Genomic DNA, 22,606 nt, shown 5'->3' on the forward strand with positions numbered 1-22,606 from the left:
GTAATTAGCTTATGCCTGTGCTTTTAAAATTCCTCTTTCATTAAAATGTAAATGATGTCATGAATCTATAATATTATAACCCGCTCCTGAAATTGTGGCTTTTGTTTAACCTAAGGATTACATTGGATTTTAGTTTTTAGTTCAGTTATTACAGTATTTTTGTCCATGACAATCAACATAACGTATTAAAAAATGAGTAAAAATCTCCACTTTAATCAGTTAACCTGCTGTCATCAATTTAATCAATAAGAATATATGGAGGCCTGCACATGATATTTTGCAAACCTTGATTTTAGTTTGTTGCTTAATTAAAATGTAAAAATCTCAATGATCTTGGAATATTTTATAACTCCCATCAGCAGTAATCGGGGGAGCGAGCTGGCGTAGTGGTTAGAGCGCGGGACTTCAGTCCCTGAGGTCCCGGGTTCGACCCCGCAAAGTCACCAATGGATTTTATCTAAGTGATAATGCCGCAACCCCTAGGTCTAGCCTGAAGTAATGTGAAAAACAATCCCAGGCTCGTGCCTAGCGTCCTAGGACAAAAAAAAAAAAAAATAGATTTTTAGTTTTTAAATTTACCAAACTCAACTAAAATAATGGTTCAACACTCTAGAGCAGCATGTCTTTGTAATTGCATTGTTTCATGATTAAAAGAAGCTTCTAAGTAGTTTAACAGTAAGAGAGGCCAGTAATTATGCCTGCACTGCCGTGCTAAGCACAAAGGGGGTATCTGCAATTTTTGGCTATATTGAGATATTGATACCTACTAAAACAGCTTGATTTTACCTATCAGTTACTAAGGTATTTTAGCCGTAACAACAAATAATTTCCTTTAAAAAGGTATTTTTTAGTTAGTCGTATCTGCACAAATGACATGTTTTACTAGGGGATTTTAGCTGTAAGTGACATTCACTAAGCAATAAAAGTCGCATCTGCTGTAGATACGACTTTATTCCCTTATTAATATATACATACCACTTTTATATCTTAGTAAAGTAGCAGTTGCCACCTTTTTGCTTTAGTATGTTGGCAACATTCTCACATGTTTGCAAGAATTGTTTGTTCTAGTAACTAACAAAATTAGATGATCATGCAGAAAACGAAAAGGAAAAGAAAGACGAGACAGGCAACAAGATTATCTAAACACTTAAGTATAAGAAGCACCTTTAATTGAACCAATTGCAATCAACAAAATTCATTTGTAATTTAAATAAAATATAAAAAAAATCATTACGCTATTTAAATTAATTTTCTCACCCCACTGAGTTTGAAAACTGGACTAAAACTACCCTCTAACTATAAAACTCCTGTCGGAATATCGACATCAAGAAAAAATGCAATATTGAAGAATCTATTACATTCCAAAAAGGGTATTGTTCCGCAAAGCCGTTTCTCATTTTGGGAAAATATCCCAGTGATCTCAGATAAATCTGATAATTAATACAGACAATATTTGCTTTTGAGGTTTTTTTAGTGCAATGAAAAACCATGACAATTACCGGTATTAATTACATTTGTTTCATTTTTAAGCCGGTCATCAATTTGTTAATTAATAAGTTGATTTGATTTATGACTGTTTTTTACTTCTAAGCTTTATAATAAGTGTTTTTAAGAGGGAACTTTCCTTGTTTGCAGAATAATTTAGCCTAATAGAAGTTTTGTGTGCAAAAAAAGAAAAATGTTTACTATTATCTGTAAATAAATTCTGGTTTTTATCAGCTGTTTTACTATTCCTAGGCTATTAATTGTTCCTGAAATAATTCTAATGATCAGGTCAAATTATCTAGACACTTTTAATTTTAGTATTATGATCAGGACTTGGCAAATTATAATTTTACTAGCTGTTACCCACGGGCTCCCCGGTTTTACTGTAGAAGTATTAATAAAACTATTGATTGGTTAAGTTTTAAGCTGAAATAAACATAACAGAATACAGTAATGTTAATACAAACAAATAATAACAGCTGAGGTATTTTTAACATTAGGTAAATGGAAAGTTCCCTTTGGAAAGCAATTACGAAATTTATGAAATAATGGATAATTTTGCGCAAGGTTTCTCGTCATGACGAACATTTTAAGTATATGGTTTATGGGGGTGTGACTTGTAGTTTTCTCAAAAGTTCATGGGTACTTTTGGCTTTATATATAGATGAGTAGATAGTTCTACATACATTACTAAGCATTCCTAGTTGTAAGTGTGTGCTACTAATGTAATTTAGCCGTAACTGCCGCAGATACTACTTAATCAGCTTAGTAAGTTATACATACGGCTATATAACTTAGTATTTTAGGATTAGTTAGTTGTTCCAATTAGCCGTATCTGCCATAAAAATGTGTTAAATATTCATTTTGAAATAAATGTAGTATTTTTAGACAAAGGAAAAAATTACAAATTCAGTAAATATGGCAATATTGATCCTAGGCCCATAGTTACCGAAATTAAGAGGTTTAGACTTGGAACCTCTTTTTCTCAAAATCAGCTCAGGTGCAGATACCCCCTTTGTGCTTAGTACGGCAGTGCATTACCCTCTTAATGATGGTTTAACTCTTGCAGCATTCTGTTCTCGTTTTATTCACAATATTCTCACTTAAAAGTAGTGAAGGTGAGATGGTTTGAATCCCTCATGACCAAAAAAATATATATCGGCTGTATTGTGTTCGATAAATAAAATCTTGATACACTTTTATGTAGCGTATACTATTTAGTATTTTTGCATGAAAAACTCAACAAAACTGGCTAAGAACACTGCCAACATGAACCACAATCTTAAAAACAATATTAAATCTATTTCCTTTTGGCATTTTGTTTACTAGTAAAGATAGTTTTGTGGATTGTTAAGTCGGGTTATTGGTTGGTCTGGAGTGCTCTCTACCCGGCCAGAAGAAAGCACTGTAGATTAAGGGTTCAAATCTTGCATGTGTCAGAAATTATGTGGGAGATAGGCTTTCTTAAAATAAACAGTTCTCAGAAAGTTTCCCCCACAGTGTTTCCCGCTTGTTGTAAGAGGTAATAAATGGGTGACCGGTGCTTACTGGAGTTTCCTGGGTGTGTCCTTTTTGGTCGAGTGTTAATTCCTGGCACTGCCTAAAGGATCCTTTAGGGGCCTGGGATGGGACAATGGTGCCGCAGCAGTGTCCACTATACGCCAAAATACTCCAGGTCCGAATGGCATTATGACTTAGGTTCTAAAGGTCGTACAACTGCTTTGCGACATTCAAGACTGCTTTAATAGTTTGACCTTAACACTGCAGATTCTGTTTAGGAGGTGTTGCTTTGATCGTTCGTTAGTCCTAAGTATTTTGCAGTAACTACCGTGATCCATAAGGAAACAGTCCAGACATAAAACCTCATTTGATAAGGATGCTGGTCGGTTTCCTGAGGCCAAACATGGGTTTCAATGAGGCCTACATTTTCCCCGTCTCGTTTTATACTGGGTGAGGCAGTAAAACGGCACGATTTTGAATTGAGCCCCCAATTCCTTGTCAGCTGGTATCGGAATCGTGCCGATTCACTGCCTCAACCAGTACAATATGCCTTGCGTACAAAAAAAACTGGTAAAAGATAAACCTCTTTTAGACCTGGTGTGTTATTGAATGATCACATTTAAAAATACTTTGGGTTAAGTAAAATTATGTTTCACTTAACACTCATCAAATTGACCCCCTACTACCTGCAATGCTGGTAAATTAAATCACATAAAATCCAAATCTAAATCCAGAGTTTTCTTTAGAGTCTCTTATGTTAGCAGTAACAGTTGAGTCATGCGGGATTCTGAATCAACATATAAAAGACCCAACAGTCACTGTTGAGTCCTGGTTGGTTATATTTCACTGTTAACCGCCTCCTAGCTGTACATTTACTCCCCTAAACTTGGGTTAATAGAAGGGTGGAAATGAGGCAATTTAAGCTCACGGGAGGGCTGTAGTTTCATTTCCACGATTAATTAATCCAAACCACTTAAAAGGTGGAACTCAATTTTAAAATTGTTGATTATTTTGTAAATCTATAGTTTCTTTTAATAAAACAACAATGATTTAAAAGTGAAGTGTCTGTTTTTTAAGGAGAATTGAATGTCTTTTAAATTAAAAATAAATTGAAATGTAGAAAAGGATGTATGTTTGCTATTTGGAGTAGTAATACCTGTTGGTATTAACCACATTGTACGTAAATTTATAATTTTTTTTCTAATTTCATTAAAGAATTGTACATTTATTTTTCAATAGGAACAACAGATTTGTACAACTAGACAGTAAGTGTAGATACATCAATATTCTTTTGTTTAAAAAAGCTCTACTCTGGACCTTAAAAATGAAAGATAAATTGAAACAGACATTGGACAGACTATCCTTTATTAAACACAACAAAGTTTTATTGATTTTTTTTGCTTTCTAATTTTGAAAATAAATTGTATCAGACATAAATTACAGTATCTAATAACAGCATATATTTACAATAAATAAATAAATAATTGGGAATCCTGCGAGTCAACAAAAACCTAATCCACCCTTTTTGAATTTAAAATTAGTATTTTATAGTAATATTGGAATTTAGCGCATATAATTAATATTTTGTTGATGGCGTTTTTGCAAAGAAAGGTGATCGGACTATATTTTTATTAATGTGTAAAATATATAGGACTACCTACCTATTGCAGTTTTATTATTATTTTAAGATTAATTGTCCCTGAAGTTTTACGTTAGAAGCTGTTTAAAAAGGATTAAACTTTGATATTAAGATTTATACTTTGATGAAGACAGACGCGAAGGTATCCCCTGAGGTTATTCTACTTCTCAACTTTTACAATCTATCATTTGCATCCTTGAATCGCTGAATATTTTATGTATCAGAAATCCAAAATCCCCAATACTTCTGCGTTGATGTAAATAACTGATTGTTCTAGGCTTACTGAATGTGTTATTTATTTCCGTAAACATAGTCAAACTTGTGAACATAAAACCATAGACAAATAGAATTAAATATAGACCGACATCAGTGCTGCGGTTAGCATAAGTTCTGGTGTCCACTACTGGGAGCGCTGTGTAGTTAAGGCGCACATGCTACGTAATTACACGGCGCTCATAGCGGTGGACGCCAGAACTTATGCTAACCGCAGGACTGATGTTGGTCTATATTTTATTTATTTGACTATGATAAAACTGACAAATCAACATAAAAAATAAAAATTATTGGTTATACTCCCTAAATTATTTTTAGTCATAATAAAAAACTAAGTCTAGATTGTTACAACAAATAAAACTACCTACTAAAGTAAACTAATTCTATTCCGTCCTATAATGAAACATTCAATTTTGTTTGCTATAAAACTATAAAAGCCATAATAAGACTTATATAACGATGTATTTTATTTTAAAACCTTTAGGTAGGAGAACTCACAAAACATTAATTAAACACATGATATATCACTATTGTACGATTAATTTGTTTGAATTTAATTATCTTCAATCCTTTTATGTGAACAGTTTGTTGCTGTTTTTAAACTTTGTCTACGATTTATCTTCTCCCTCAACCCAAGATGAATGGTTTTGTTGTCGAGGTTCCGGTTTTGCTTTGCTACATAAATCGTGATATCACTAAACACTCCTGGGTTGTAAAATTGTTATTTGGAATTTGATTTGTTATGTTATGTAGTTAATATTGATATTTGCTGTTTCACTATGATATTATGGAACAATCTTTATTTGTTATTTTATGGTCCCTGTAAGTTTAAAACCATGAAAACCCAGTAAAAATTGAAAAACATTGAATAAATAAAAATTTGATTTAAGAAATTTTACTATCAAGATATTTATTTTGGAATACTTTATTTGACTGTTAAATAGATAAGTTATTAATAATTAAGGAGAATTTTAAGGTTATTTTCACATTACCAATTTTACCTTATTTATCAAGCAATTGTGTAACTTAAACCTGTTCACATTTTGACTTTAGGTAGAAAATCAATTTATTTATTGCATAATGTTACAACTTATACTAGATGGATTATTAGGAATTTGTTAATCTTGGCGGCTAGAATGAAAAGAATCTTCGCCTGAAATTTCATGTTTTATTCATCAGATCATTTATACTTTAATGAAACGTAATGCAAAATGCATGAGTTGCTTCTAATTATTTTGACTGATTTAATTTAATATACAAACTGTTGTAGAGTGTTGTTTGTGTAACTAATTAAAACAGTCAACAATAAAAAGTTATCAATTTGTCTTGACAGTTGACAGTCGCTGACAGATGTTACGTCATAATTGACAGTTGCTGATGAATGCAGAGTTGAATGTCGATGTTGATTGATCCAAACTGTTAATTGTTGATTGGTGAACATTTGGTGACAAGACAAATTGTTGATGCAGTTTTCACTCGTTCAAACAATTTGTTTTTCAACCAACTAAATTAAAGAAAAGCGTACTCCAGAAAATAGTATGTTTGTCCATGATTCGAAAATCTTTATATTTTGTTCGCAATTATAATTTTTTAAACGAAACACAGTGCGTTTAAATGAAGTAATTTAATTTGTCTCATGTTAGTAAATTATTTCACAATCAAATTTAAGACATACTAGGTTACAATACACATTTAGTAGATCCTGATTAACTCTTCAGGCAGTCACACATTTTTCTAGAAATTTGATTATCAGGTTAGACTAAAAATGATTTCTCAGACATATAGTACAGTAGTGGGTCTTTATACAGTATAATATATTAGATTGTAAAGTGATATAGGTGTATTTCGTATTTCAAGTAGCAGGAAATGCAAAGCGTGAATGTTTTTCCCAAGGGAACAAGGCAGGTAAAATAATGCAAGGAGGTCAAAACAATAAAGAGCTGCGGTGCTTGGTTAAGAGCAATGTAAATACAACGATTGTGAAGTCAATGAAGCTGGGTTATAAGGCCCATACCTATAAATTTCTTGTTTGTACTAGAAGTAAATCAATCGGTCTGTAAATGTATTTTCTTTTTTGATATTTGTTCATAAAAAACCTATATTCCTCATAATTATTTATCGGATGGTAACATTTCTATTTCTATCATACTATGTTTGTTTAAATATCTTAAGAAAAAAATAACCTGACTACAAGTTGGAGTGTTTGGGGAGCAAAGGTTTTACTTAACAAAATCTTCCCTGACCACAAGCTATATGGATATATAGTTCACTTCTAGATTAATTATTGGCAAATATATTTTTTGGTCTTGTGGTGTTTGGTAGCGGTATCCTTCTGTATTTTCGATTGGTCAAGCAAAAAAATCTTTAAACTTTGTCTCGTATATAAAGTTTATTCAGAATTTTGTGGATGTAAAAAAAAAAATTGAAAGTAAAACATAAAAAAATAAGTCCAAATTTTAAAATACCTCAGAGTATTGCAATATATTTAATTTTAAATCTATGTTGTAATTTGCACAACCCAATGCGTTGACTATTCTTCTCGTATAACCCAAACTAGGGGTGTAAAAAGACATAAAGCAATGCTGACAGTTTAAGCACCCCAGTTTGGGCATTTTACAACACTCCGGGTTGGGAGCTGTATACTGTGAGTTATAGGCAAGTTCCCCCAACAATAAACACTGACTGTATATTATTCGGGAGATTCCTGAAATTGGGGGAAAACGGAATAAACAATTTGTGTTGAAACAGTTAATTAATGATGTATGAAAGTTGTACAGTTGTAGCTCACAGAGGAAATATCAGTCTCAGTTATTACGATGTACCGGTAACTTAAAAATAATTTAAAATAATTCAAATTATAGAATTATTTTTTGCCGAAAAATATCAACGATATTAACAATCTGACACATACTTTATCCCATTAGTTTGTGAATAACCATTATAATGGGTGGAAGGTGGGAGTAATTATAATATTTGGCAAGGAAAATCACTAGCTGTAATCACTTTTGAACTTAGAGAAATGGCGTACCATTTTGTTTAGAGTTAAAAGTACTATAATATAATAAATGTTTAAAAAATCGTTCCGGAACTCTTTGTGATGAATGAGTTGTCAATGGAGGGAAATCACCATTAAAAGATAAAAATTTTGAAAAATGAAGAGACACTATAGATTAGTCCCACAACCCACATATCAAATTTCATCAAAATCATACCACAAAAGTGTAGTCTGTAGCTCTGTACACATCAACACATACAGGCATCACTGTGTAAACCACCTTTTGCGATTTAAGGGGACCAGAACGGATATTTTCATGCAACACTCAAAGTAGAAATTTTTGATGAAATAATTTGGGGAAAGCAAAAATGAGCAGGAGCGGTTTTATATTGTAATTAAAACACAGCGGGCATCAAGAGATTTACTTCTTACCGGTGCCGGTGCTTTAAAAATTGTTTTCTCATTAAAATACACAAATGACGCTATGCATTTATAATAGCTCCTGAAATTACAACGCTCATTACATTTGGGGATTAAATTTTAGTTACGTTTTGGCTGAATAATTTCAAAAGTCCAATTTAAGTTACTATACAATATTTATATTATTGAGACGCACAATGGAATACGTCCAAAAGCGTTCAAATTTAGGTACGTGAACAATTTAACCTAACATAATTAATAGTTCAAACTAATTTTGAATTAAAATCAAACATTAAGTTACTTACGATTGAATAGGCAACTGAAAATGTATATAGGTTTCCGCATAAGAAAATGAACATTTATTTCTGAGCAAAATAGTAAACTGTATTCTCTGGCTCCTTGCAGCAAACACATTAGGAAACTTAATAATTAGAATGGCAGTGGAAGATTATTAGCGCTGCAATGCCTCCCTAATTGCAGTTTTTCATGATCAAAAGAAGCTCCTAAGTGAACAACAGTAAGAAAGGCTAGTAATTATGTCTGCATTACCCTCTCAATGATGGTTTTAACTACTACAACATTCTAAACAATATGTATAGTTGGTTATGTGCCATTGGTGCCATGTTTAGAAGGTTGACGATTTCATTCTCTTATTCTGTTAAGTAGCCTTAAATTTTAGCAAGATCTCATTTAATCATAAGTAAAATCAATTTTACTCTAGCTTAAGGTGTAATCAAATACCCCTATCAAAAATACTAGACTGTTTGAATGTTGTTCATTTTTAATTAAAATGGGATATATTTGGGAAGATTTTAAATTGTATTTTGAGATCCTAATCCAAAATATTCCTTGTAATAAAATGTAGCAAATTTTAAAACCATAAAGCAGTAAAATCCGACAGTAACAACATTTTGAATGACAAAATAAATAGCCAATCAATGCATTGGTTGATACAATAATTAGAAAAACAAGACAAGTAACAGCTGATCGAAATGTCACGTGACCTTGAGCTAGACACAACAATGAAGTCGTCACCGCCCGACTAATCGAGACGCTGATCCAGTAATGTATGGTATTTTGTGTGTAAATGTATATGTTACACTCAATCTCCGAATTCGGACAATGTCCGAAATTTCTACCCACTCCGCGATGTGGATAGTGTGAAATACCCACGTCGCGGAGTGAGCATTTTATTCGGACATTGGCCGAAGTAAAATGCCCAGACCGCGTTGTGGGTAAATTGATTTACTCAAATGCCGAAGTCATTACGTTCTTCGGCGATTGAGCAAATCTTAAATACCCACAACGCGATGTGTGCAAGAGGGATTGCCCACGTCGGGTTGTGGGTTTTTCTAGTTTGTGCAAACGCCGAATTTACGTTTAGACATGGCACCCCCATCATTTGCACTATCTGCGATTAGGATGGACGGATCTGCACCTGCATTGTGTTTTCATTACCGTTTATGTTTTTTGTTTAGGTTGTCCTGTAGTGATACGCACGTGATCAAGTTAATATACGTTCAGTGATTACCTCTTTAGATATTATTTTGGCCTGTCGAACGAGCCAATAAAGACGACAGAGGCCAATGTGGACGGGCAAAAAAGAGGTTAAAAGAGGTCGACAACCTCTTAAAAAAAACAAAGTTTTATTAGATGTGTTTGTAAGAAGAACTTTTTGAGTAAATCATGTCAATGTATTACCGTAAGTAAAACGTAAAATGCAATTCTAAATTCCATGGCAGCACCATCTTGTGCCAATAACTAAAAGAAAGATTTAACAAGAACTGTGTGATAATCGGCGTTTTAAGGCTACTCCAAATTTTGTAAAGTGGAAAAACATAATTTCAATGTATGTGTAATGGACCTTTTTATATTTGTTCCTATTCGGTATTTTGCTGTTTTCTGGTATTTTATAAAATGCTATTTATACATTAAATAATTATAAACACAAACATAAATTTTATTTATTTTACCTAGTGATTGTGGATTTCATGTAGATTTATGGGTATACGGTGGTTTATAGAATACTAGTCGGCGTTTGCGCAAACTAGAAATACCCACTAACCGACGTGGGCAATCACTTTTGCTCACATCGCGTTGTGGGTATTTTGAATTTGCTCAATCGCCGAAGAAGGTTTTGACTTCGGCGTTTGAGTAAATGAGTTTACCCACAACGCGGTCTGGGCATTTCGTTTCGGCCAATGTCCGAAATAAAATGCTCACTCCGCGACGTGGGTATTTCACACTGTCCACATCGCGGAGTGGGTAGAAATTTCGGACATTGTCCGAATTCGGAGATTGAGTGTAACATATATACTGTATCGTCAACGCTTATCCCGTATTAGTGTTAAATAGTATTCGTAATGAATATTAGAAGAGGATATACTCTAATACCCCCGCCGCAGCAAACCTGCAGACTAAGCGAATTTCCATTTGACTGATTGGATTTACACTGAAATGTCTACTTAAAAATATAACATTTATTCCCAATTTAAATAGAATTAGTTTAACAAGTACTTAGGTTTGCTGCATCAGGGAGGGTAAAATTGTGTTTTTTTTTGTAAAATGTTAATAGTTAGTAAGAAATAAAATAATTTTCCAAATTTGATCAAAATACGTTCATAAACAAGCAAACTACAACAGTTTACTTATTCTCCATAAGAATAACATAGGAATTTTAAATTTACAATTTTTTGGAATTTTCTCCGTAACCGTTAAGCGCATAATAACGCTTCAATATACTAAATTATTTGTTTTTTTAAGCTCTACAAAATAGTTTGGAAATAAATTGCAAAATTTTAAGTTTTTTGGATCAAAAATGGGAAAACCCTATTTTTACCCCATAAAACCCCCCGTAAACACCGTTCCCATGGTCCGATCATGCTGGATCGCGAACTCGTTCAAATAAACGTAGGTTTACACGTTTGTACCAAATTTCATCAAAATCGGATCATTTTTGCTTGAGTTATCGTGCTGACGGACACATATATATATAAATATATAAATATATATATATATATATATATATGAATTTGAACGGATGGTGTTTTTGGCCTCTAGGGACCTCAAAACGAAAAAAAAAATCGGTCCCGCGTCCAGGTCTTACCATGAGTACTACGGTAATAGCTTATTCCCTATATGGGAAATTCGCTAAAATGTGGCAGTCACCATGAAACAGTGTAACCAGACTAAAAGGATTATTGCCAAGTAACGATTACTTGATATTAATAAACCGTAGTAAGTAAACGAGGAAGATGGGGAGCGAGTTGGTCTAGTGGTTGGAGCGCGGGACTTCGGTTCCAGAGGTCCCTGGTTCAAATCCCGATAAATCACCAATGAATTTTATCCATGTGATAATGCCTCAACCCCTAGGTCTAGCCTGAAGTAATGTGAAAAACAATTCCCGGCTCGTGCCTAGCGTCCTACTAAAGATAACTTTGCATAAGACACACTTGTTTAAACTCACATTTCCAGAAAGACAAATAGTTTTTTGATTGTTTTAAGACATATTATTTTTTTATTAACTGGTTAAATGATCAAATATTTCATTTTCATTTTTCAACACATTTTTACCCAACCAAACGCTGGTAACGATGGTAATACTTTTAATCTCCTAGTAAAATAAAATTTCGTATTCAACTAGTTTATTCGGAGTAACGGTTGAATTTATGCAGGAATCGGAATTGATCTGGTATAAAAGACCAAACACTCAGAGTTAAGTCCGCGGTTGGTCGTATTTTAACGGTTTACTACCCTCTCTCCGTCTCCCACCCTTACATCCAGCACTCCACCCCCTCCAAGGGTAAATAAATGGGGAAATGCAGCATTCAGACAATCAACGGCGCAATGATGCAATTTAGCTACTTCACTGTCATGCGGGTATTGCATATACACAGATGTCACGGCGTTCACTACAAAACTCTGCGAAATCACGGCGTTCACTACATAACTCCACGCTAAATTGGTGAAAACAGTAATAAATGAGGAAATTCGGCATTTAGACAATCAACGGCGCAATGATGCAATTTAGCTACTTCACTGTCATGCGGGTATTGCATACACACAGATGTCACGGCGTTCACTACAAAACTCTGCGAAATCGGTGAAAACAGTAATAAATGGGAAATGCAGCATTTAGACAATCAACGGCGCAGTGATGCAATTTAGCTACTTCACTGTCGTGCGGGTATTGCATATACACAGATGTCACGGCGTTCACTACATAACTCCACGCTAAATTGGTGAAAAAGTAATAAATGGGGAAATGCAGCATTTAGACAATCAACGGCGCAATGATGCAATTTAGCTACTTCACTGTCATGCGGGTATTGCATATACACAGATGTCACGGCGTTCACTACAAAACTCTGCGAAATCGGTGAAAACAGTAATAAATGAGGAAATTCGGCATTTAGACAATCAACGGCGCCAGAATGCAATTTAGCTACTTCACTGTCATGCGGGTATTGCATATACACAGATGTCACGGCGTTCACTACAAAACCCTGCGAAATCGGTGAAAACAGTAATAAATGAGGAAATGCAGCATTTAGACAATCAACGGCGCAATGATGCAATTTAGCTACTTCACTGTCATGCGGGTATTGCATACACACAGATGTCACGGCGTTCACTACAAAACTCTGCGAAATCGGTGAAAACAGTAATAAATGGGAAATGCAGCATTTAGACAATCAACGGCGCAGTGATGCAATTTAGCTACTTCACTGTCGTGCGGGTATTGCATATACACAGATGTCACGGCGTTCACTACATAACTCCACGCTAAATTGGTGAAAAAGTAATAAATGGGGAAATGCAGCATTTAGACAATCAACGGCGCAATGATGCAATTTAGCTACTTCACTGTCGTGCGGGTATTGCATATACACAGATGTCACGGCGTTCACTACAAAACTCTGCGAAATCGGTGAAAATAGTAATAAATGAGGAAATTCGGCATTTAGACAATCAACGGCGCCATGATGCAATTTAGCTACTTCACTGTCGTGCGGGTATTGCATATACACAGATGTCACGGCGTTCACTACAAAACTCTGCGAAATCGGTGAAAATAGTAATAAATGAGGAAATTCGGCATTTAGACAATCAACGGCGCCATGATGCAATTTAGCTACTTCACTGTCGTGCGGGTATTGCATATACACAGATGTCACGGCGTTCACTACAAAACTCTGCGAAATCGGTGAAAATAGTAATAAATGAGGAAATTCGGCATTTAGACAATCAACGGCGCCATGATGCAATTTAGCTACTTCACTGTCGTGCGGGTATTGCATATACACAGATGTCACGGCGTTCACTACAAAACTCTGCGAAATCGGTGAAAATAGTAATAAATGAGGAAATTCGGCATTTAGACAATCAACGGCGCCATGATGCAATTTAGCTACTTCACTGTCGTGCGGGTATTGCATATACACAGATGTCACGGCGTTCACTACAAAACTCTGCGAAATCGGTGAAAATAGTAATAAATGAGGAAATGCAGCATTTAGACAATCAACGGCGCAATGATGCAATTTAGCTACTTCACTGTCGTGCGGGTATTGCATATACACAGATGTCACGGCGTTCATTACAAAACTCTGCGAAATCGGTGAAAATAGTAATAAATGAGGAAATTCGGCATTTAGACAATCAACGGCGCAATGATGCAATTTAGCTACTTCACTGTCATGCGGGTATTGCATATACACAGATGTCACGGCGTTCATTACATAACTCCACGCTAAATTGGTGAAAAAGTAATAAATGGGAAATGCAGCATTTAGACAATCAACGGCGCAGTGATGCAATTTAGCTACTTCACTGTCATGCGGGTATTGCATATACACAGATGTCACGGCGTTCACTACAAAACTCTGCGAAATCGGTGAAAACAGTAATAAATGAGGAAATTCGGCATTTAGACAATCAACGGCGCAATGATGCAATTTAGCTACTTCACTGTCATGCGGGTATTGCATATACACAGATGTCACGGCGTTCACTACAAAACTCTGCGAAATCGGTGAAAATAGTAATAAATGAGGAAATTCGGCATTTAGACAATCAACGGCGTAATGATGCAATTTAGCTACTTCACTGTCATGCGGGTATTGCATATACACAGATGTCACGGCGTTCACTACAAAACTCTGCGAAATCGGTGAAAATAGTAATAAATGAGGAAATTCGGCATTTAGACAATCAACGGCGCAATGATGCAATTTAGCTACTTCACTGTCGTGCGGGTATTGCATATACACAGATGTCACGGTGTTCACTACAAAACTCCACGCTAAATTGGTGAAAAAGTAATAAATGGGGAAATGCAGCATTTAGACAATCAACGGCGCAATGATGCAATTTAGCTACTTCACTGTCGTGCGGGTATTGCATATACACAGATGTCACGGCGTTCACTACAAAACTCTGCGAAATCGGTGAAAATAGTAAAAAATGAGGAAATTCGTTATTTAGACAATCAACGGCGCAATGATGCAATTTAGCTACTTCACTGTCATGCGGGTATTGCATATACACAGATGTCACGGCGTTCATTACATAACTCCACGCTAAATTGGTGAAAAAGTAATAAATGGGAAATGCAGCATTTAGACAATCAACGGCGCAGTGATGCAATTTAGCTACTTCACTGTCGTGCGGGTATTGCATATACACAGATGTCACGGCGTTCCCCACATAACTCCACGCTAAATCGGTGAAAAAGTAATAAATGGGGAAAACAGCATTTACAGGCTAGGGCAGGATTGTCGTTTAATTTAATGCGTTAAAACAGTACATATAATTAATTAGCGGTTACCCACGGGCTTCACCAGTGGGGCCTTGTTTCACCCCGTCTGTATTAATTTGTTAAGTTAAGCTGAAATAAACCAAACAGAATACAGTAATACAAACAAATAATCACACCTGATTTTAAATTAGCTTATGGACATTAGGTATATGGACAGTTCCCTTTAGAAAGGAATTACGACTTTAAAGGGTAATTTATGAAATAATGGATAGTTTTGCGCAAGGTTTCTCGTCATGACGAACATTGTAAGTATTATTCATAAGGCTTGTAGTTTTCTCAAACATGGGTACTTTGGGCTTTATATATGGATTATTGCACAAATTTATTTTTAACACATTAATACTGTAGGGAGTAATTGTACGATGTATAATGTGTACTCTATACTAGTTTTCTAATTATTGCATATTTTTCTTCAGTATCTAAATAGTGGTACAGTGGTATGGAATAATAGTCTGTATGATAACACGTTATTGATTAAACAGTTAGCATCATCACTTTTCAAATTCTAGTAGTTGACTAATTTATTTTAGATTTATATATTATTGACTATACAGTATACTATTTGTTTATAGTTTATACTAACAGCGGCTAGTGACGAATTGTATATGTATAACTGTTACAGATAGGATATAATTTTAAGTTATTATACATTCATATAACAATCAAGAGACGTTGAAATGATAATTCAGTGTTTTCCTGATTTTAATCTAAACTAGCTGTGTACCCGTTCTACGCACGGGGATCTTATAATATTCAGTTGAAACCTTCTTATATAAAGAACAGCAGTTGGTTTGCATATTTTAAGATATGCTGGCCAAACTATTATACATAGCTTCATTTTATGTTGTTTTTTGTTGTTCCGGATCGGTATGACAATCAATAAAAGGTTAAATTACCTCTGTGTCTGCCGGTCGATCCTATAACGGTAGGCTTACTTTTATTTTTACTATCTGATCTCGTTTGCATGGCTCAATCACGTCCTGGTTGAAGTTCGTTCGCTACGCTCACTCACCTGTATGTTGGAGCTCGTTCGCTGCGCTCACTTTCCTTCAGGTTAGCTCGTTCGCTACGCTCACTTGCCTTCAGGTTAGCTCGTTCGCTACGCTCACTCGCCTCCAGGTTGCAAATTAGCTGTTGTCATAAATGTAAAAGAAATAATAGTGCTAGTGCTGCACCCTGTTGGTAATCCTTGTAACTTTAATGCTATTGAACATCACAGAACAGAACCAACTTGTTTAATTGAAACAGCTGTTAAGATTCAATAATTTCATTTCTCATAAGGTTAACATGGGCTTCCAGAAATTCAACGTCAAAAATCGACAAAAACTTGATTTTCAAGGGTTTACTGTTAAATATCTAACTGTCTCATATTCGATGAAATACGTCTAAAACCATCTCATATATGTATAGTATTTGGAAAATAAGTTTCAGGCGGGACAGTGCTATAGTTATTGAGGAGTAGTTGTAATAAAGTGCGTATTTTAGCGTTACCAAGAGAATGACAGATAGACAGACAGACAGACAGACAGACAGACAGACAGAAATTGAGATAAGGTTTGATTCGGTTTCTCTGACCTATGAAATGTAAAAATAACCAAAAAGTTTATTATTCTAAGCAATGTACAGACAAAACTCTAATTTTATTTATATAGATGCTAAGCCCCTGGATTACTCGAGTTTTCATAACAGTTATTGTTATTGTGACATCCGCTGTTGTTGATCTTTATAACGAGCTTGATGGCAATTGTGTTTAGATTTCAATTGATTTTACTATTGCAAGATTATGTGATTATCTATTCATGCAGATTTAAAATTTGGAGCTGTTTACACCTTTATATTTATACAGTACTACAGGCTACAGTATTTATAATTGGAAAAGATAGTTTGGGCTGTTTTTACTGTGTTAATGCTCACAAATTTATTTTGTTTTGTGTCAAAAAGTTGATGAAACATTTTTAAATAGCCGGTAGTATCTATCCAGCTCAATAAGTAGGAGTTACTACCTGGAAAAAGTATTTTACTTTCTTAATTTATACATATCGATTTTCTCAACTAGTTTTCCAGACCCTTTAAACTTAAATTCATATCCCGTTGTTTCATACACCTTTTTGTTGTGACCAAATTTAAATAGTACTTCAATAATTTAACAATTTATGTTTTTGGAAAGAATATGATAATATCCTTAAAATTTTTTAACATCCTAGCTTTTCTTAATTACTATTGCTTTAGGGTTTCTGCAATGTTTTTACTAAAAGTAGCCTTTAATATACAGTCATAGAATGAATTGATGTTTTAATAACACAAGTTGAGAATCAATGTAATCTTAAAGATAGTTTTCCTCTTTTGAGTCACCTATTTTAGGTTTAATAATGTTAAAACATTCTTCAGACAACTTATTTATTAGCTTACTCAACAATTAAAAATTTCGTATCCCTAAGTGTATATAATGAGCTCCATTCATGTTTATATTACTTACGTAAATTATTGTTTTACCATTTAAATCGTTCTGTTATGCCAAAGTTGCTGTTTACGTATTTGTAAATATATGCAAAACGTTTAGAGTGAATCAGTATTGGAATTCGTACATTTTTAGTTGAAAGTAAATGTTGTTGGGCTTTCTAGGTTGTAAATTCCCGTTTACTGCTAAAAACAGGGGCGTAGCTATTGTTGTAGCTATATAACATGGTCAAACTGTGGTACTTTAACTTTCAACACAACTTTAAAGCCAGTTTTAAAAGAAGCACAGTTAAGTAATCACTGATAACACGTTATCAACACAAACAGTAAAGACTGCCTAGGAAGATTTCGTTTTAAAATTGAACAAATAATTCTTTTAATTGTATAGAGAAAATTAATGCACCATGGATGTTGAAATTTTGATAGTAGTTTATAACAATACAATTAAAATCTTCGTATTTTGGAAAGATGAAATAGCTAAATAGTGACCTAAATTTTACACACTTACCATTTTAGACATATACCAAAGTATTTAAGAATGGTCTTTGATATAGTTAACTGGTACAAGTTATGGAACCATCTTAGACAACATAGCTGGTTAAATTTAAGTAAATAGTGTCTATTAATTGTTGTAGTTTGCTTGTTTATGGATATATTTTGATAAAATTTTGCGGATTTATTTATTTTATACTAAATAATTAATTGATATTTTACTAAAAACACACTTAATTAGTTTCCTTGTAGCAGCAAACCTAGGTACTCGTTTCTTTAAACCTAATGTTATTTATTAAATAGACTAGCAACAGAGATTTTAAGCTTTTGTAACGAAATATGGTTGACACTAGTAAAAATACAGTTTTTTGTTCTAGGACGCTAGGCACGAGCCCGGGATTGTTTTTCACATTAACTTCAGGCTAGACATAGGGGTTGCGGCATTATCACTTGGATAAAATCCATTGGTGATTTGGCAGGATTTGAACCCGGGACCTCAGGCACCGAAGTCCCGCGTTATAACCACTAGACCAGCTCTCTCCCCCAGTAAAAATACATTCATGATAAATGCTGCATGGTATTTAGAATAAAACTATAAAACGTATAAAATACTTTTTCTAGGAATCTATATACAAATTACAATAAAATAAAGTCGAAATTGCACAGTTTTCTAGCCCACCGATTGAGGAATTAAGAAAATATTTCTCTCAGAAGCTGAAATTAAAAGCATCTCAGAGATACTCATGTAAAATTCATAACACCATTTCTTTAATAGAACTCAGATAATTGCATTATCGTTTGATGAAATAAAGGATAACGCAGTTGTACTTCATACCTTAACAGAATGAGCTAAATCTTTGTACGTTCTTAGTTAATTTTTTTTCACTACAATTAAATACAAATTAAGGAAATATTGCTAGACAATACAAAAGATCAATTTTACTCTCCTGGCCTTAAACTATTAACCGTATAAGAACCTTTAATGATTTACATATACTTACATATATTTGTATAAGGATTTTCATTACATTTCCTATTAAATATTTGTTAAATAACATTCTTAAGTTTAAAATTGAGCAACTAATAAGTACAATAGTGAATGTAGTTGTTATTTATTTTAGGTTATTATTTCGAATAAATAATTTGACCTTAGCTTACTCCGCTATTGAAGTATTAAACTTTTACATTAAGATTTATCTTGATAAAGGTAGACGACGCGAAGGTGTCCCCTGAGGTTATTCCACTTCTCAACTTTTACAATCTATCATTTGCATCCTTGGGTTGTCGAATATTTAAACATCTCAATCCTATTGTCTAGATTTTAAACGCCGAGAAAATAATAGATTTGTTTTTATCTGAAGAATCTTATTGAATGTTTAGGCCTAAAATGAACAAATCTACAAAAGGGGCTGACGCCCGATTGCGCCGATGGTCGAAGAAATGTACAAGGGTCCTAATCCCTCGACCACCATTTACTACCCGATTGCCCCGAAGGTCAAAATATGCCTTCCCCGCGCTACCAAATAAGACCCTTTGCCCACTTTCCATTTGAGTTTACGTGCCAGCGTCTTGTTTTTCCCTAAAAAATACACAAGTAAGTAGGCTAGTGTTCAGCTATCTTGTTGAGGACATGATTGATAAAAAAAAAATTATCACACCAATGCAGATTGTATTGAAGAAATATTAAGCAAATAATAGATTCATATTTACAATATAGTGTAAGAATATTGTATAGAGCCATCTAATAGTCTACAATAATAAATAATGTATTATTTCAACATTTACTTTCACATTTCGTATCAAGCTAAGGTCGAAACTCTCAAATCAGCCTAATGTTTTAAAGTTAAAGTTGTTTGTGATATTTCTTTAATAAAACGCTCACTTAAGTAAACTACAATGTTTAAACTTCCTAGACACATATACGAGACACTTAATGGCTAACTTTCGTTAGTAACTACTTCAAAATATTTCTGTAGCCTAGTTACATACTGTGTGTACATACTGTAGTTCTGTAGCCGTAGAGAACATATTTCTATAAAAACAGGCAAATAAGCATTTGATATAGAAATAAGCGAGACATCTTGTACATCACCGTAGTCGAATACCAATGTATTTTTACGCACGTATGAAGTGAATGTGTTAAGTGTTTAAAAAATCCTGTCGCAGGCCACTACACTCTGTCTCACAGGTGTGCTAATTCTATTTTTTTATGGATGACAATAATATGTTTGTTGTTATTTCATAACTAACTATAAATATTATGTAATTTATGTGTAAAGGTACAAAATTTAGTTTAAAGAAAGTTACAGAGTTCACATTAGACCAGGAGTTTTCTCATTGAAATTCAATTTGGTAATGTTAATAATGGCAGTTGAGTAACATACCAAAGTAGTCCGTTAAATGATCTTGCGGGTATCTATAGATACAATAACGTAAATGTATCTACAGTATACTAACAAAATAAATATCACATCAAACGTTGAACGATTAGAGTAAATCTAAACTATATAAAATTAATGGAACTATAGTTTTTTTTTTACTCCATAGTAATAGTTATAATGTTTTACTACTGTATGCGAGTAATAAATAAATCAAACTATACTAGTTAAATTTGTAGCTTATTAATGCTCGTTACCTACGAAAAAGCCAATTCGCGTTTAACAAATGAAACTGACCATCGGTGCAATCGGGCGATCCAAAAAAAGGGCAGAAAGAGCTGTCGGCGCAATCGTATAGTGTTGGGTGGGTCTAATCCCTGACCATCGGGGCAATCGGGCTACTCCCACAAAGGCTATATCAACATTTAAAACTGTTCTAAAAAACTGTCACTTGGTTGGTTATAAAAGCCATGTTAAAAGGCTTAAGTCGAAATTATACAAAATTGGGTTTATCTTACAGAAAACACCGTTGCGTTTTTGTTGTCCCAAAATGGACCCAGCCCAGTAACAAACTTATGTAATCTCGCTACATTCTACCATTTCTACACTCACACTGCATCATTCAGCTGTTTTAAAAACACACTCGAGTGTGTGTAGATGTTATATTCATCGTATGATCCCATAAAAACGTTCTTAGAATAACAGTATTTTTTAACCTCATTCCAGTATAATCAAGCAGGTCCAGTAGGAATGAAGTTAAAACTTTATTCAACCAAAATAATATATTGTTCTACAAGAGTTGACAGTTGACAGTCGCTGACAGATGTTACGTTATAATTGACAGTTGCTGATGAATGCAGAGTTGAATGTTGATGTTGATTGATCCAAACTGTTAATTGTTGATTGTTGATTGTTGACAAGACAAACTGTTGATGCAGAGTTCTCTTCATGTTTTAGTTTTTCCAAAAATTCAAACTTAAAATTGTGTTACTTCGAACGGGAGATTAAATTTACTTTCGCGTGGGGAACCTAAGAGTCAACCGGGTTTAGAATGTTATTGGATCTTATGAGTTTTGTAAATAAATACTAGTATGTTAATTTTCATACCGAACCTAACCTCGGAACTCCTGATTTTGTCCACCCTAACCCTGAACTAAACTGTATCGCTAGCTAAATGCCAAAATATGTTTAACAACATGTATATTGCTACCTAAACAAGCATTATGCTGAATAAGCACCGCGGTAAATTTCTTCAACACACATTAATTCATCAATTGAAACAGAACAATAAATTAAGTAAATAATTGCAATTTCAATCGATTTAATTCATTTATTTTTATCTCGCACTAGCTGAGTACCCGTCCTTCGTACGGGGTTGGTATACATTGCTTATTGTGGTTAAATACTCGTGCTTTGCATTTGCAATGAGAGAGGACATGTTTTGAGAAAGTTTGGTTTACTATAATCTACAGTATACTATAGTATATAGAACGTCTACCATGACCAATATGTTCTACCACTTCCCCTAAACAATAGAAAGAAGTAAAGTTCTCACTCTCAGGTTTTTGTTGCTGCTTGGTCCAAATTAGCTGTTGTCATAAATGTATAAAGAACTAATGGTGCAGCACCCTGTAGGTAAACCGTATAACCTTTTAATGCTATTGAATATCATAGAAACAAATTGTGTAGTTGAAACCGCTGGCAAAATTATGTAATAATTCCTTTTAAATATGAATACTCATAAAGTTAACATGGGAAACTCTAGAGCCGCTGGGGTGGAGCCCGAAAGGATTTTTGAAGTAAGAATATGTCTATATGTTAATCGGGAATGTGAGCTATCATCATACCAAATTTCAACACAATCCGACCAGTAGTTAATGCGTTATTGAACTTCAAACAAACAAACAAACAAATAAACAAACACACAAACTTTCACATAAAAAAAAACAAACACACAAACTTTAACATTTATTAATATTAGTATGATAACCATTTTGGTAACACAATCTAAGGCAGAAAATACAATTTTTGACTGTGGCTCATTCAACTGTATATTTGAATAAAAATTGGTTTCAGTTGATTTTTAGTGGAAGACCACAGTATCCAAAGTCAATGATTCAAGGCGGTAAAATATTCTTAAAACAAAG

This window comes from Macrosteles quadrilineatus, unplaced genomic scaffold, assembly GCF_028750875.1.
Source record: "Macrosteles quadrilineatus isolate MER2022 unplaced genomic scaffold, UCM_ALF_1.0 Scaffold_1__1_contigs__length_201487025, whole genome shotgun sequence".
Taxonomy (NCBI): domain Eukaryota; kingdom Metazoa; phylum Arthropoda; class Insecta; order Hemiptera; family Cicadellidae; genus Macrosteles; species Macrosteles quadrilineatus.